The sequence below is a fragment of the Protopterus annectens genome, chromosome 3.part1, assembly GCF_019279795.1.
Source record: "Protopterus annectens isolate FY-2018-M chromosome 3.part1, PAN1.0, whole genome shotgun sequence".
Lineage (NCBI taxonomy): Eukaryota > Metazoa > Chordata > Ceratodontiformes > Protopteridae > Protopterus > Protopterus annectens.
This window is the reverse complement of record NC_056732.1, coordinates 1593058652-1593077509: the sequence shown is the minus strand read 5'-3', so window position 1 is coordinate 1593077509 and position 18858 is coordinate 1593058652.

The window sequence follows — 18858 nt, the reverse complement described above, 5'->3', positions numbered from 1 at the left end:
TCATCCTTGCTTCCAAGGGTGGTACATTTGCACTCATCAAATCCTTTATTCTGGATAATAAACATGCCATTTGCAGTCAGCTAGAAATTATACAAAAGGTTCCAGAGCTGTCTCATGCAAAAGAGGCTGACAGTTTTCAATGGGCATTGTAAGCCTGTTTTCTGGTGGAAAGGAATTATTTTGAACTTTCCATGCTTATTAAAATTATCATTATTCTTTTTGGTATTATTTTATTTAGGTGCAAAATGTTGATTATAAAATTTCTTGAATCTAGAAAAAAAGTATTAAATTACAAAATGTACATATTAAAGCTAGAGTAGAAACATTTTCACTGACCACAGCTGAAAAAAATTGCAATGAAAGAGGCAATAGTGAAGAAAGTGTGTTAAAAGATTTTGACCAAATACATGATAATCTCTTTGAAAAGAGTTTGGAATTGAATTTAAAAGGTATTTGAACTGCATTTTTATGCATCTAAGCACAGGCATGTGTTTTGCTCACAAAACCATTTTACTAAGTGTCTGTGTAAGCACTGTGCACATCACAGACAACATGTCTGATTGCATGTGAAAACATGTCTACCCATTTGAAAACCTGTTGTTATTGTCCGGTCATTAAGAAGTACTTAATTTCAGTAGTGCTTCACAGTATCAAATGGGGGAATGTGAAGGGGCAAGTGTATGGTGAACAATGTTTAGTGTATGCATAATATTTTCTCTTTTTGGAATCCATCTTGTTCCAAGATGGATAATGATACCTTGTGCCTGATGTGCTTTCTTTCATTGCCAATGTGAACATTGTCAGTCCAGAAAGTTCTGATGTGGAAGATCGTAACTTGTGCCTAATAATTGGTCAGCGACTATAGTTTAATAGGCACAAAATATTCTGCCTAGAAGCTTTTACAATATAAAAGAATGAAGGGCCTTGAGCTTGAGGAGGCAAGCCCTTGATTCTTCAGTCTCCGATGTACGTGTGCTCTTTGCAATAAAGGACATTATTCTACCAGCTGATCTGTGTTGCACAAAGTAATTGTTGACCACACCACAGCAAATACAAGTTGATTAAAGTACTTGTAGAAATACAGGTTTCACACTGATACATTAATCAAGGATTAACTGAAGACTTGAGCGATCATAAGCAGAAAACTACAGATTTGTCAGTGTGAGATCAGATGTAGGAACAGTGATGAAATCATGTCTGAAAAAAAAAACATCTGAACAGCTGAAGGTCACTGTGACAATAATTATTTAGCCAACTCTGATTTTCAGCAGAACATTTTAATTAAACATCACATATCTTTGTTGCCCTTCCATTTTATTAAATATTTTCCCGTTATAAGAAAATCATCAGTAAACAATGATATGGCAACAAAATAATGCAAGCAAAAAGTAGAGAAATGTTGTGTTAAATATCAGCTGAATAAGCATAATGTATCTTAATTAAGTACACTTTGCCTTTATTAGATTTTCTGTTTCTCCTTCCTTGCACTACTGCATTGTATACGATAATAAATGTCTTACCCAGTAACCCACACAAAATAGTTTATTTCTTAAGACCACAATCTCTGATGAGCTATTTAATTATATGTTTACTAAAGGGGTAGATGAATTCATCCATAGTAGCTCCTTTTCATATATGATTTAGCTCAGGGCACATGGCAAAATTTGAAAAATGTTAAACCTATAAAGTAAATAAATACAATAGATGTACAATGACATAAAATGTGCTGGAGATACTTGAAATTGTAATTCTATGCTGTTAGGATATATGCAATAAAAACAATGTCTAAAAAATAAGTAAAACATTTTAGTAGTTATAGACTACGGAATCACAGTTAACACAAGCAAAACTGCTAAAATATGGTTCACTGGTGCATAATCACTGTTCAAGACCTTTGAGTATATTAGAACCAGTGGGAATGCCAGATAGCTAACTACAAAGTGACAAACACAACACAGAAGATGTTTGTGTGTTTTGCACACTTAGTTCATCAGACCTGAACAATAGAAGATCTGGGATAGAAAGTGGGTGTGCTAGGAGGTGAACATAACCAAACAGCTAAAATTTCAACCGTAGTAGTGGGAAGGCAGGAAGTGAGAGCAGTGTTTCATATGGGATACATTTAGATATATTTAGAATGAGGGATGTGGTGCTCTTTTTTGGATCATAAACATAAATATGCAAGTTTATCGATTCAATTTTGTAGACAGTTGGGGTTGGTATTTGAAGATGTGGCCAGGGGTTTAAGCTGTATTAATTCTGGGGGACATTTAAAGCTCCACTGGTTGCTTTTGTTGTTTCATTTGCTAGGTATCTGCATGCCTTTCAACAAGCCTCCAGATGTTAGTTTTAAGTTTCATAGTTTGTACTGGTGCATCAAAGTTGGCAGAGAGATCAAGAGAAGGCCCAACAAATATAAATACTGATACTTTCTCAGTCTGGTTGTCACTGTGGTTCAAGTAATGGACTGCAGGATTTTTTTTAAGTCTCAGTTTACATCCCAAACAGCATGAAACCATTTAAAGACAGAACTTTACTTGTAGAGTTTGAAGTCAGTGAGTCAAAACAGTTATTTACTGTGGCAGTTCTGAATTTAGATAGAGAGATGATAGAACAGTGTAAACCAAGCTACAATAGTGAATAACAGATTGTTATAACACTAAGTAATGAGACAGTTAGTGGACTCAGAGTGGTGCCATGATAGAATCCACTATTAATTGGAACAGTTTAGAGCCTACATAATTGTTGTTATGCCTGCTTTTTAGATAGGTTATAAATGAGTTTGTGTTTTCTTGGCAAAAATTGCATTCTAAAAAACTTGTCTGTGGGACTAAGACTTTGTACCATCTATCTTTTAAATGTAGCTGTGCGTCTCATGTTTCTGAGTCCATGTCATATGTCAAAGCACTCTGCTGTGATACAATCTAGTGGTTCTTTTGCAATTCTTTCACAAATATTGGCAGGATTAAGGAGGAATGAAATACGTTTTATGGAATCAGGGTTAGATGATTTAGATGTCATAGACATGCAGGTAACATCATACAATTTAAATATTTTGAGGAAAATGACTTTCGTGTGAGTGATTAATTATACGACAAAGGTTTAATGCAGTATAATATGCTATCAGTTTTAAAATCAGCTCTAATTCTTCCAATCCTGTACTGATGTTAAATGATAGAATGTTAAGAAGTTTGATGGATTCATGCTTTGTGTAGCTTTAAAAAAATGGAGAAATCCACATTCTGTACTACTGATCAGAACCAAACCACTCTAATTACACTTCTTGGCAACAATTGCAAGAAGCCAATTGTTCAAATGTACATAAAAACCTAAACACAAATAATGCAGCTAAAGTGATTTTCTGCAAATGGAAAAAATCACAGCAGAAAAACAAAGTATTTTTGCTGAGGACAAGTGATATACCACCCCCACATTCCTTACTTTGTTATTGTTAATTAGGTTATTTCTGCTCTGGGAGTGATCAGTTAAAACAGAACAAATACTGTCTTTGAGAAGTTGAAATCTCAGAATGCAGTTCTCAGCATTACATTCAAGCTCATACACATTTCTGTAACAAATGAGAAAAGAAACTTTAGCAATCAATGCATCAAGCAAACATGTTCAAGCGAGGTAAATAGAAGCAATTAGGATGTAAGCACTGGGATGGAACCCCAGAAAGCCACTGATGCATGGTATAGGACTTCTTAAAACTTGTAATTAGAATTGTTGCAGTTAGTTCTGAAATCAAAATCCTAACAGTAGCTCCCTCGATTTTTTTACATTATTACAAATGTTAACCTGCTATTGAGTTCAACTTATTACAGAACTATGTTAGGCTGTTATATGATAAGGCTTGTTTATAGTAAGGTACGTTGTGCTTCCTAGCAGCCATTTTGCAAAGCCTTCTAAAACTAGTAAATTTGTTTTAATTTTTTCTGGCCTGTTTATGCCTTTCCATTAGTTCATGTCTAGTCTCTTAGTCTCATAAAATAATTAGGAAGTGGGAAAGGTTAAGTTCCCCCACCTCTTTCCCATCTGGCAATGATTATTTATGTATGTATGTATGTATGTGCGTATGTATGCATGTATGTATGTATTTATTTTTTTATCGATTTATATGAGAACCTCTTTTCAGCAGTGGTCTGGGAAGAAAAGGTCCAGTAGTAATTTATAATACAGATAAATAAATGCATGGATTCCATTTAAATGACTGAAGTGCTAAAAGATAAACCTGCAAAGCATTGATCACAGTAGATTGAACATTTAAAACAGTGAAATTTAACAGATTGAAAGAGGCATATACCATCCTCCTCTGCTCCATTAATCTTACCATTAACTCTGACCATAATGTATTGGAGTAGTGGTAGTGTTACACAAACAAGTCAGGTATATTTCTGTCTGCGGTCCTGACTATCCACCTTACCTTAGGAAAACTCTGTTATATACCACTCCATTATACACAACCTCTCAGAATCAAAACACACACACGCACACGCACGCACACACACACACACACACACACACACACACACACACACACACACACACACACACACACACAATACATTTATCACCTAACTTAATCCCTACTTTAACCATAACACTCACCCCCCACAAAAACGATCACATGTTATTCCCTTATCTAACCCTAACACACATGCACTCATACACACACTCTCCATCCCCTCCCAATCTCTATATCCACACTTACCTACAAAAACATATGCATTTCATATCATGCACATTCAACATTCTGGACAAGAATAGAAATGTTCGATGATCTCAATGTTCTCTCATAAATGTTTTATTGTATACTAGTAGTAGTAGATGAGCAAATATAGGCTACCTGAAAGTAATATACTCATGAAGAATGGTAATGGTCGTTATAGTCAGATATGGACTACACAAAAAATGATAAAGGTCAGTTATAGTTGGATATGGACTACCTGAAAGAAATATACTCATGAAGAGTAGTAATGGTCAGTTATAGTCAAATATGGACTATTTGAAAGGAATAGACTCATGAAGAATAGTAAAGGTTAGCTATAGCCAGATATAGACTACCTGAAAGAAATATACTCATGACAAAAAGTAATGGTCACTTATAGTCAGATATTGACTCTCTGAAAGGAACACACTCACGAAGAATAGTAATGGACAGTTATGGTCTGATATGGTCTACCTGAAAGGAATATACTGACGAAGGATGGTTAAGGTCAGTTATAGCTGAGAGGTAGTTTAGCTGTCAAACAAGTTGGTTGAAGATGTGATACAGGAAATCTGTATATTTAGGCATATGACAGTATTAAAGATAGTAGCAAACTTATAGTTAGTTTGGAGAAATAAGATGAGGAAAACATATACAATATGTACATGCATTATGAATAGCTATAGCCTAGATATGCTTGAAGATAGATTGAGTCCCTGTGGTACAATAAGTGGTTGAAGTGTGCAATAGGTTAACCAGGAGATGAACAACAACAGATCCATGAGTCTTTCAGGAATTGTTTTGGCTCAGCTTTGAATGTGTGAAGTTTATTATTGTCTCACTGATAGGAAAATGGAATTCCAGAATTTAGCAAAGGAGTTGGGGAATAAGGCATTACCAGCTAAATTGTGTGTTTTGTGTGTTGTGAGTATGTTATGTTTTGAGCAAAGGGGTTTGGCAGCAGAATAGTGCACAACAATGTATTTTATGGTTGATTATTTTTCTGGTTTGAGAACTATGGTGTGAGTTATGATGTTGAGAGGAAGTGAGGTAGCTAAGCAGTTTTAGCCAACTCAGGTGCTTAAAGATTCTACAGCAGTGGGAAGTATGTGCTTGGTCTGCAGTAAACTTTTCTACTTTATCACAACATTGTTATAGATTGTTTTTTGAGTTGCCTGTAAAATTAGACGAGGCCTACAGGAGTAATGGTAGTGGATAGGTAGATGCAAAAGTTATCTGAAGTTAAGATTAGAAGACAAGTATTCATTACACAGAAGAACAGATTGCAATAAATGCCAATGACTATGTTTAAGACATTTAGTTCATGCATTGAGGATCAACTGAAGATGCACATGACAGTGTTCTGGGATATTTCAGGTGCTTCAGTTTTAATAGAGGTGTCTGTGTAATGAAGGCTGAGAAACAATTATTTTAGTTGACCAACAGTAAAGCATGATTGCATGGTCACTGATGACGGCAGGAAGTATTGGAGTGTGCTGGACTTTGTCATGTTTATTCATTAAAATGATGTCTTGAAAGGAGATGTTTCCTGACTGGGTTCAAATTTATATTCAGCTATATCTGGGTGCCCATGAAGTAGGTACTACTGCCAAATGTGATGCTGGAATAATATCAGAAATCAAAATAAGCAAATTTGATATTAGAGCAAATAAAAACAAGTGCAAGCACAATGATATCCAATGTCAGTTAAAAATATGTTTTTTTTTCAAATTTTTTTATTCATTTTATAACACAAGAACTTAACAGTATAGTAACAAGAAAAAAACAAAGAAACCATATACAATGTCCATAACAACTAAACAAGCAATATACATAGGAGAACACTTAATATTTCTCTAACAGATTAGCCAATTTTATCCAAGCAATTAAATGATGAATTGTGTTGTTAGTCCTTGCTTTTATAGAAGCAATCTCATTCTTACAAATGTATTTCACAAGATGAATAAACTCAGCTTTAAAGACAGGAGTAGATTGGGATTTCCAATTTTTAGTAACACTTTTCCTTGCTATAGAGAGGATAGACCATAGTAAAAATGATTGTTTTTTAGGAATGACTTCAGGAAGAGGAACATTGAAAAGGATAAGGGAATCAGAAATTATACAGTTGTCATTCCATAGAGTTTTAAACGACATTTAAAGTCTAAACAAAATGGGGAAATTATTTTGCAATTAACAACCATATGTATCCAGTCAGAATCAGGGTGTTCACATCTCCAGTATTTAATTTCATCTTTCTTGTACATTATTGATAGTCTGTGTGGGGTGAAAAAAAACATCTATGTAAAAATTTCCATGTGTATACACATCAGAACAGGGAAGATGCAGATTCCTTCACCGACTGTAAACACATTTTTTTATCTTTTTTCTGAGAATACCTGTCTATTAACTTCACTTGAATAATTCCAAAAAGAAACATCTGTTTTGCTAAAATCATTTCTGAGAATTTTATAAATAACAGATATGTATGAAGTGTTCTTGGGTGAGATATTAATAATTGTTGAGATAAAATCCAAGATTTTTAAGTTACTCTTATTGTATGCCTCTAATGAGGGTATGAGTTTAGTATGTATAAAATCCTTACACGTTTGGATGTCCAGTCAATTGAAATTTTGCAAACTATATCTGCTGAACAAATAGTCTGTAGAACTTATTTTATTAGCAGAGAGAAATTGATTCTACTATAATAGGTCACCCTTAACATTTTCTGAGTATCAAAAGATATCAAACATTTGTATAAGCAAAAGGAAACATAATTATTAATACATTCTTAATTAATTGATTAGAAAATATAAACTTTTTAAACAACAGCAATATTTGGTCTATAAGAGGTGTGAGAACAAATTTTGACCTTTCACTTTGAATGTAAATTTTTAAAATCCATATAAAAATGTTTGTATGCATTTGAGTATATGGTTCAAGAAATGTTCTATTACTATTAAGAAGTTAGGTTTCATGGATTGATTTCCAATATTATGTATAAGAAGTATTATTCCAAAGCAACACTATGTTAATAAATGTGGAATTTAAATAAAAAACAATATTTTGAAACCCTATACCTCCTTCATCCCAGCTTGTGGTATGCCAGAGAACAGAAATTATTTTTTTTTTTTTTTGGGGGGGGGGGTACCAAAGGAAGTTGAGTAATAAGTTATTCATTTTCTGTTTGATTTTGACAGGTGGAGGGATTATTAGAGTTTGGCCAGTGAATAAGATTTTAGGTAACAGTATCAATTTGATTAAAGTTAGACTGTCTTCAGATGTGAAGAAGAGTTTGCTCCAACTGTCTATTAGACTAGTAATTGAGTTTATAAGTTGTTGATAATTATATATGAGTGATCTTTTATAATTAAATTCAATAATGATACCTAGATATTCAATATGCATGCCCTCCCAGTTTATGTCTCTTTTTGATCTAAGTTTCATAGTTAACATGTTTATTTCCTAGAAATGCCTGAGTTTTATTGTGGTTGAATTTTAGCCTCAGATATGTTTGCAAAAAAGTATTGATTATGTAATAGGTGATCTATTGAATTTTCAATATCATTAGAAGTTATTAGTAGGCCATTAGCAAACAGTTGTATCTCGGGGGAATAATTTGTCTGACACTTTATATCCTTTAATGCTGTCATTCTTTCTAACATAATTTGGAAGGGAGTCAATAGCCAGGGCAAAGAGTAATGGGGAGAGGGGGCACCCCTGTTTAGTACCTCTTAATATTTTGAATGGGCTAGATAGATAAGATCCAATTGTTACATAGGCTATGGACTTTTCATATAGTTTTTTATTTACTCCTATAAAGCTTGGAGAGAATGGATTTTTGCAAAGCTTTAAACAGATATGACCAACTTAGTGAGTCAAAAGCTTTATCTATATCAAGGCTTAAAATAGAAAGCTCTTGTTTTCTTGTTTGCTAAGTCTATTAAGGACAGTAAACTAATTACAGTGTCTTGTACCTTTCTGTTTTTGATAAAGCCGGTTTGGTCTTCATGAATTAATACTAAAAGAATATTATTTAATCTGTCTGCTAAGACAAGCATGAATATCTTGAAATCAATGTTAAGCAAATAAATTGGCCTGAATAATGTACAAAGGTCATGATCTTTATTTGGTTTTAAGATGGGAGAGATGATAGAATATTTCCATGAGGGAGGGATGTTTGCTGTAGTTTTAACTTCTTGGAATGCACTGAGCAAGATTTTTAAGATGTTATCAGGTAAGAGTTTGTAAAATTCCAGAATTAGACCATCAACCCCTGGTGCCTTTTTTATCTTAAGATTGTTTTTGTTCCATTAATTCTTTAAAGGAAAAGGGTTTGTCTATGCTATTGATATTGTGTTTGGATAGTTTTGTTTGAATATTATTAGCAATAAAGTTGTCTATACTTTTACCACTTGTAGATGAGTTATTATTATTACTTTTCTTGCAATGGTTTCTAAAACATAATAAGATATTTTTTAGATCTGTAACTTTTTCTGATTATTTCTAGTGTATATTATTTCTTTTATATGACTTTTTTCATTTAAATATTTAGATCTAATCACAATCCTGTGCATACTCGTAGGATTGCAATCAGATTTTTTTTCCAGATTTATTTATATTTTATGCTGAATTATATCCTGATATTCCTTGTTCAGTTTACATATGTCAGCTAATGCAGATTTATATGATATATGTTTTAGTTTTAGTTGATCAGTTTCTTTTTGTATGTCTACCGGTTTTTTATCCCACTCTTTCCTTTTATTTATATACCAACTTTTGACTTTACCATGTAAGACTCCCTTTAAAGTGTCCCATAGGATAATATCTGAAACGTCTCCATTATTACTGACATCTAGGTAACGCTTTATTTCATCTAGAAACCATTCTATAAATCCTTGTACTGTTACTAGACAAGCAGGTAGTCTTTGGCAGAAGTTTAAGGGGTCAGTATTACATGTTACATTGAAGGTAATAGCATTGTGGTCAGACATAGAGCATGATATCAGCATTACATTATCAGTTTTGGCCAGTAAAGAACTGGTTACAAAGACTTTGTCTATGTTAGCCTGTGTGCCAAATCTGTAAGAGTAGTGAGAATACTTCAGGGAGGATAATATTTTTATACTGTCAATGTCAATTAGGTTTCTGTCTTTTATGTAGTTGTTCAAGTGCTTGGCAACAGGGGACATCTTGAAGGGTTTAGAGCTTGTGGTATCAGTGGAGGACAAGACACAATTAAATCAACTGCTAATAGTAACTCACCTTTAGACTTTAATGTTATGGTGTCTAAATGTCTTTTCACAGTTTTATTCCCAATACCTGGTATCCAGTAGGTGTTTGCAAAGGTATACATCTTTTTATCTAGTTTTAGTATGACTAAATCAAGCATACCATCAGTGCTTGAGTATGAGTCAACTATTTCTAGAATTCTCATTGATTTTCTGTGTAAAATTAGGATACCTCTTCTTTTGTGGTTGTAGTTTGAACTTACCAAAATCTTATAATCCTTAAAGGTTAATTTGTTTAGATATTCTTTTACTAAGTGGGATCCCTGAATGAATGCAAAATCTGCTTTATGTAACATTAAAAATGTGTTGACACTACTCCTTTTCATGGGATTGTTCAACCCATTGACATTAATAGATATAATGTTAAATATTATCATTTGATGGAAACTGCTATTATAAGTAAAACTGAAAAGTGCTTTCCTTGATTCATTATGACAAATACATTTTTTAAAACTGTTATGGACAATTTAAAAACTCATAATTTGAAAATAAAACTATATATTTTAATAACCTTCTGCAGACATAAACTATAGCTCTCATAGAAACCACAAATTAACACTCTAATGACTTCTAGTGGGAATTCCAAGCTACTGCATGATAATAGCAAGCAGAAGGGAAATTTCATATATATATTAAAAACATACAAAAGGAAAAATTCAATTTAATATACTATGTATGCATGAACTAAGAACATGAAGCTGCATGCAATTTCTTAAGATTATTTTTTTCTAAACAGACTAAGATACTATGATTAATCATAAATGTGTTGCTATGAGTAAATACAGGACTGTAATGTCATTAAAGCAGACAGGAAAAAAGATGCATTTAAAACTGTTACTGCCAGAAACATATTTGTAATTCTTACTTAAATGCAAATGTAATTCAGATTAAATAAATCACTATTTATAGTAAAGCATATACTTATAAGACTTTTTAGATAAAAAAAAAATTGCTAAATGAATGAAAACACAGTTCAAACAATCATTCTTGAATCTGACTGGCATTTAGAGCTCAGTGAGGAGAAACAGTTTCAGAGGTCATGACTACTTCCTGGAAGACAGCACAGATTGTTTCTCATGAGTCTGTGAGCTAACTGAAGCCTTTAGAAGCTTGAGCTTATCACAAAAGTTGTCAACATTCTATAAAAAAAGTAAGTAGGTGGGAATTTTCTAGTGAAGTGAAGCTTTTAAGCATAACTTGCAAAATGATGCATATTTAAAATAAAGGCTCCAAATTACCAACCATATACAGCTATAAGATATATTAGCAAAATGGAGCACATTGCAGATGTTGAGTTAAGTAGTAAATGTATATATAATAAAATATCACCACTTTCTTTTTAATTACTTAACAGTAACACAGTAAGCATTTCTCTATCATGCAGTGATTAAATACTATGAGACTAGGAATAAAACAGAAAGGGAAGTAATATGTGAAGAAATAATTATAGTATATAAAAGAAATATAAATATACAAAATGAGTAAGTGATTTTATACCATTTCACTAGTGCTGTGCCATGCATATAAAGAGATAAAAGTATAAAATAGTAGTTTGCAATTGGATATGATTTTGATTTACTTGAATTTTGAGTAATATATATTATTTATAAAGTCAGCATTGCTGTGGGAAGTATAATAGGAGAGAAAAAACATTACATTATCTTCTGTGTATGATTCCACAATATTTAGAAAGGAGAAAACAAAAACGTGCATGAAATGTGAAGTTATGTATAATCAGTTGTCTCTAGGTTTCTTTTTTTCTTTAATAGTTCACTCATTTTTTGAAGCTTGTCTTTCTAAGTTCATTTAAGAATCCATGGGTTCAGGTTGACTTAAAAGGTACTTTTTTGGACAAATGTGGATGCTTCTTTAAGAGAGTCAAAAGTTTCCTTTCTTTCTTTCTGGCAGGGATAGTCTTATTCTTGCTGGGAATATGAGTTGTGCTTTGATTCTTTCCTTTTTTAATGATTTTATTAGAGAGACACATGGTGTTCTTTTGGACATTACAAGGGATGAAAAGTTGTTGTCTAACCAGATGGTTTGGTCACCAGTTTTTAATGGAGCAAGGGACCATGCAGTTCTTAAAATAAGGTCTTTGTCTTGAGTGGAGATAAATCTTACAATAATAGATCTTGAATGGCTGTTTTTACTAAATACAGAAGTTGTAGTTAAAGACCTGTGTGCCCTTTTTATTCTGAAGGATAGTGCTTCAGGTAGGTTTAGGATTTTAGAATCCAAGTAATCAGGAAATTAATCATATTGTCCCCCTCCATCTGCTACAGGATGCCATAGATTCTCATGTTGTTTCCCTTGGTTCTATTCTCAATGTCATCTATCTTTTCAGTGAGTCTGGTATATTCTTGAAGAAGAAAGTCTATGTTTTTCTCTCTTTCTGTTAACCTGTAGTCTATATCTGTTACAGAATCTTCCAAAGCAGCAATCTGGGCAGTTTGTTGTTTAAGGACTTAATTTAATAAGGTTATTTGTTTGGTGGTATCTTCTTTTATATTTTCCACTTTTAAGTTTAATTTGTATATTTTACCCACCAAGTTGAACTGTAGAAAGAATTGCCTGTGTTCCTTTCATCATTGGAGTTTCTTGCTGAGAAAATCTGGAGCTGCTCATCTTCCTTTGTGAATGTGGTTTCAATGTCCCTTCTATTTGAAGGTTTGACAGGAAAATGTGAACATTTTAGCTAAAAAATTATACAAACTTGTAGCTTACAACTTCCATAATCTGATTTTAGTTGTTTCAGGTCTTTGTTGGTGAAATTAAATAAAAAATCCTGTCAGGAAAAAATGAAGACTTCAGAGCTCAAGAACTCTGCTGCTTTCAGCTTGCCATCCAAGCCACACCCATAACCTTTTTTTGAGATCTTCTAAAGCTGTCAAGAGTAATAGACATCCTTAGCCTCCGAGGTGGAAGGCTTCAAAGATAATGCCAAGCATCCCCTACTAAAATCCAGCATACTACATGTCAAAATAATATAGAATGGAAGCTGGCAAGGACAAATTGCCTCATGGCTAGCAAAAGCTCTCTGCCATAATAAAAAGCATAAGCTAGGCAAGACAGGCAAAGAAACCTTAGCAAAACAATAAAATTATGTAATCTAACCAGTAGCCATGTAATGCAAATGCAGCAAGTTCATGCTGAGGAGCAGAAAAATTTAGGTTAAGATGCAAGAATGTAAAACAATTAGATGCAAATCAAAGCTGACAAGTAGATCACAGGCTGCAAGAAAGCATATTACAAACAGCTGTGAAGTCAATGGCATCACAATAGCCACGCAAGAAAATTTAAGGTCTGCTCATCCCACAGACAGATATACACCAAGGGGTTCAGATCAGAAAACAGGCAAATAGAGGTGACTCAGATTACTTATACGACTAAATTTAGTCAGGCTCTAGTTATCTAAGTCAATGACTGCAGAGCAAAAGCAAGAAAATGACAGGTGAGGCTGAAGGATACAGCAGTAGCAGATATGGCGAAAAATTTCTCAAATGATTCAAAAGAAGCTTCAGGTTGGATAACAAAAACGATATAAAGCCACGGCTCGGACACACTGAGTTTATTGTAATACACAATATAAAAGTACGTTTGTAATACACAATGTAAAAGTACGTTAAGCGCTTTCATCTGAGACCAGACTTCATCAGAACGTACATCAACATATTCCAATTGTTTAAATAGATCATCTGACCCAAAATTGGCGCCAAAACTTCTAGCAGTGCAATTAAATATGTATGAAATAAATGTAAATACATAATCTTAACTAACATTTGAACCATATTAATAAGTAAAACTACTAAATGTCACAATATAAAATATGATGATTTTTCATATACAAAATGCATCAAAATACATTTCTTTCTGATGCCACAAACTTTCCAGGCATTAATGATAACATCAGTTTAAAACCATTTTTAATATTGAAAAAATAGGTAGTAGACAGGGGTTTAGACTACTAAGTTCACTATGTTTATAATCATTGTATGTTCTTTCTAGTAATATAGTATCTTACCATATAGCCATTGTACAGGATTGTTAAGGAGTGTGCAATCCAAGCCTCCATTATTTATTCGGGTTACATCATTAGGCATTTTATCAGGGTACAAGGATGAAGAAATAATTAATTGGAGATTATAAGTTTTTATGCTATATACTTTTTACATTTTTTACATTTTTATGTCATATATGCTCACATATATTATGCAGTATTTTGATGCATTTTGTATATGAAAAATCATCATATTTTATATTGTGACATTTAGTAGTTTTACTTATTAATATGGTTCAAATGTTAGTTCAAATGTTAGTTAAGATTATGTATTTACATTTATTTCATACATATTTAATTGCACTGCAAGAAGTTTTGGCGCCAATTTTGGGTCAGATTATCTATTTAAACAATTGGAATATGTTGATGTACGTTCTGATGAAGTCTGGTCTCAGATGAAAGCGCTTAACGTACTTTTACATTGTGTATTACAAACGTACTTTTATATTGTGTATTACAATAAACTCAGTGTGTCCGAGCCGTGGCTTTATATCGTTTTTGTTATCCAACCTGAAGCTTCTTTTGAATCATTTAAGTTGTTGCTGTTATTGGGGAGATATGGCGAAAAAGATAAACCTAGATGATCCAATAACAGACATTTAAAAACTCTAGAATATAAAACTTATCTACTAGGGAAAACTGCCAGCTTCAGGGTGCTAGAAAATATGTTGCACAGGATATTCAAGTTCTAAACTGCAGTTGTTATATGTGACTGACCAGACTAATCTTGCAGGCAGAAGCTCTTCATTCAACATACCTTTTCAGGCACAAACCCATGAAAGATGGATTTAAGAACCACAAATTTGCCAAAAGAACACCATAGCTTCTCAGGTATAAAAATGAATAAGTGCCCTGTCAACATCATCTCCAGCCAGTAAGGCTGGAACAAAACTGGAGAGAAGAGAGAGAGTGTTTCATCAATGTCAAGGAAGTCAGGAGTGAGCTGTCACAGCAACGTCAATAGCACCTGCACAGATATTCCAAACAGCTTAATATCTGCTCCAAATGCAAGAAGGAATAGCTAGTCTGTCTACAGTAGCTCAGCTAAGACTAATAGCACCAAGACTCAATGCAGAAGAAAAAATTACGTTACTTATAGCGAGTTTCGGGGGTAAAAACAAGTACATTAGTAAGCCACCATATCAAGTTCATAGCAGCATTGCTAGTGTGCAGGTTATAACTGTGGGAGGCATAATTCAGCTCCTCAATGAACCCATGACCAAAAGACAAGCAAAGAGGGAACAGCACAGCCTGGGGTGTTTTGCCTAGTGGATTCAAGTATCATCTGAGCAAACACGTTGTTATGAGACATGATTAGCAGTTAACTAGGATTGTCAAGTATATTCTGGCTGAGGTTGTCCATCAGTATGTTAGCTCTTTTATTCAATGTATTGGTAAATGTGTAGTTAAGCACATTGGCTACTAAAGCTGGACTGGTTAGTGGGGAGTAGCTCACCAGTTTTAAATGTTCTATGTAATTTATTTCCATTGTTGTCCCAAATGTAACCAATTGTGATGCCTTAAAGTGGTATCCCATATTGCTATACTGAACACTTGAGACTTATCAACTTGTATCCAATTGAACATAGCTTATATTTATATAAGTTGCCTGGAATTATAATGTAAAAGAACATTCAGAGGTGGAAAACAAAATATCACATTTTTAGAAAAATGGTGCCTCTTGAAAATAAACTTGTATACCATAACTTATATAGTGCATACAAGACTAGACCCGCATATCATAGGTGGGATGCATACACTCAGAGGCACATTGAGTGATAAGATTTCCCTGGATGAGAACAGAAAAATGACCACTCATGCTTCAAGGGGGGGGGGCAGGGCTGTCTGAGAGGAAACACTCCTTGTTGGAGTGAGGGTACACTCTTTGCTGCAGCCCATTGTTTGTGTCCACCACAATGCTCTGCTAGATGCGGGCATGGAATAGGGCAGGGTTAAAAAATCCAAACCATTACTGATGGATGCATAATGTCACATTGGTGATGGGAAACACATGCACCAAATGAGTGATAAAAGGTTTGATGGTTGTCGGGAAGCTGGGATAAAGAGGATTACAAAAAAATAAACAAATATATAATTAAGACCTAGGTAGATGAGATGGTTGAACAGCAGGAAGATAATGCAGGATGCTTCTGTAACACTAAATCAACATACACAAAGAGAACAGGCACAGAACATTTTTATCAACTTTATTTAATCTGTATAGTAACACAGAATAAATAAAGTACAGTGTATGAACAAATTCAGTGCCTGTTCATCTTTTATCTATTAGGTAATTAAGTATTTTCTGAAGAAAAGAGAGGGTGGCTTGATTAACTGGGAGATCAAAATGGAAAGTCATGTCTGACCTTGCATATGCCCTAAGTAGTTTTTAACAATGCATTTGACACTTAAATTAGCACATGATTTAGCTCATTTTGGAGTGACTTATTTTACAGTAGTGTAAGCACTAGAGTTGTTGGTTAAAAAAGGTGCAAGACATCATAGGAAAGGGAGGATACACTGATGAAGCTGGTTTTATTAATGAGGTTCTCCATAGTTCATAGATTAGTACTAGACTAATTACTCCTGTGGGCTATTTTAAACCTTGCCATTTACCCATGTGAAAAATCAAACCATGCACCTTGTGTCTGCAAGGTAAACACCTTAACCACTATGCCAATGACCCAAAGTTAAGCCTGAAAGATTGTGAGGGAAAGTATAATGTTTTATTAAAAGATCTATTATGTGAGTTTTGATAGAAAGCATAAGAAATGACATGGCAGAATAGATTCAGTGCTCAACTGTATGTCAATTTATGAATCACTGCAAAGATCTATAAGGTAGCTAATAAGGATAACAAAAGTTAAAGTAATGAAAATGCAGTTGGGAGAGTGGCTTAATGGCTAAGGTGTTTGCCTTACAAACCCAAGGTGCAGGGTTTGAGCCTCACAAGGGATAACTGGCTAAGCTTAAAATGGCTCGCAAGGGCAGTTAGCTTAGTAAAAAGCTATGAACATGCATACATGTATATTGGGTGCTGTAGGGGAAAAGAAGTTTGATTTCAAATAGGTGATATTGGAGGAGAACAGAGAAAGAAGGAAATATGGCTTGTAGTATGCATTATGAGAAGCATCACAAACAAAAGCAGGAAGTAGTTACTTCAGTGGACAGGCAACTGGTGAGACAATGAGTTCTGTGTTCAGTTGTGGATTAATGCATCAACTGAAACACATACAAATAATTGAAAAATTCCAGAGGTGAGTATCAAAATAGTATAGGATCTATATCAGATATCATATGTTGCAAGACTATGGCAAAACTAAGAGATTAACACATGTACAGTGACAAGAAAAGAACAAAAGACATAATAGAAAAGTGCAAATACATCAGAGGAGTGAAGTTTAGAAAACTGACATATTTGAACATATGTGGTCTAAATGAACAAGGAGTTATACTTGTCACAAGATACAGCCATACAGGAGACAAGTTCTTATATGGATATGTCAAATCCTAGGATCATCCAGCTGGCTTTTCCAGGTTTTTTCCTTAAAGTAAATTTGTATCATAATTATTAACCCTGTAGGACTGAATGGGTTATAACTCTTCTGAACGTGCCACTTCAGTGAAAGCTTTAACTAAATAGTGGGAGATGAAATAAATATCTTCCTTCAAGAACATCATTACATTTTCTTAAGAACAGTGTGCTTCTGAAAAGGTGACTGCTAAGTTATTAATAAACTGTTAAACATGAGTTGCATGAATGAGCTTGGATTCTACAATAAGAGAAATAAGTAATGTTACTCTCTGCCCCTTCAAATGCATACCTCCATCATGTTCTATGTGTCTGAAAAATTCCTTGATCTGGGGCTAGGTGCAGCAACGTAAAGAAAAGAGATATGCGCAGCTCTATGTCTGCTTATTTTCTACAGTTTCTACTTGAAACTAAAAAAATCTACTATTTATAGGTTTCATTCTTATGAAGGAAACGGTATCTAATTTTGTGTTATTTGTTTATAAATATCTTTAAGTTGAATTAAACAGAAAAGTATGTAGAAATCATTGTGTCTCCTTAGTTATTTATTATTACTTCTGCAACTCAGTTACTATATTTATCATTGAGCAACTATCAACAGAGCATTAAGCTTCAAAGGGCATAGTTTGCAATAGTGTCCCACACAGTTAAAAACTATATAATTACAAATTTTCAAGTAATTTGTAACGTAAATTACAAGGCTAGGTATATCACAAAGGGAATGCAGCACCCAGCCATAACTTAAGGTTCTTTAAAGGTGCTTATTGTTTCGAACCAGTTTCCCTTCTAATTTAAAGTGTATAATATCTAGACATATAATTGATATAGTTAATCCTTCTGCAAGCTTGAAGAAATTGTGCTGTTCTGCAATTCAAACTTTTCTTCCTTAGTAGAACTTTCCTTCTGCTCTTCTTCACTTTGAGTTTCATTCAAGGTCTCGCTCTTGAAGATATATCCTGCTAGGTTTATAAGCTTTTGGACATTATTGGGCCTTCCCAAATTTTCAATAATTTTTGCCATCTTATCTTTTGAATCCTTTTCTTTCTCTTCCACATTTTTTTCCATTTCTTCAGTAACCCATTCCTTTTTCATTTCACGGGTGATGGCTTCATACTGTACCTGATAGTAATGTTTCCCTTCACAGAAAAAAAGACAACAAGAACCACAGTAACAGATACGCCTATAGTAAGATACGAGTGTGACAAGACAAAATACTGCAATAAGTACCATGCCGATGAGCTGCAAAAGGAAAGAAAAAGGCAAAGATTTATTA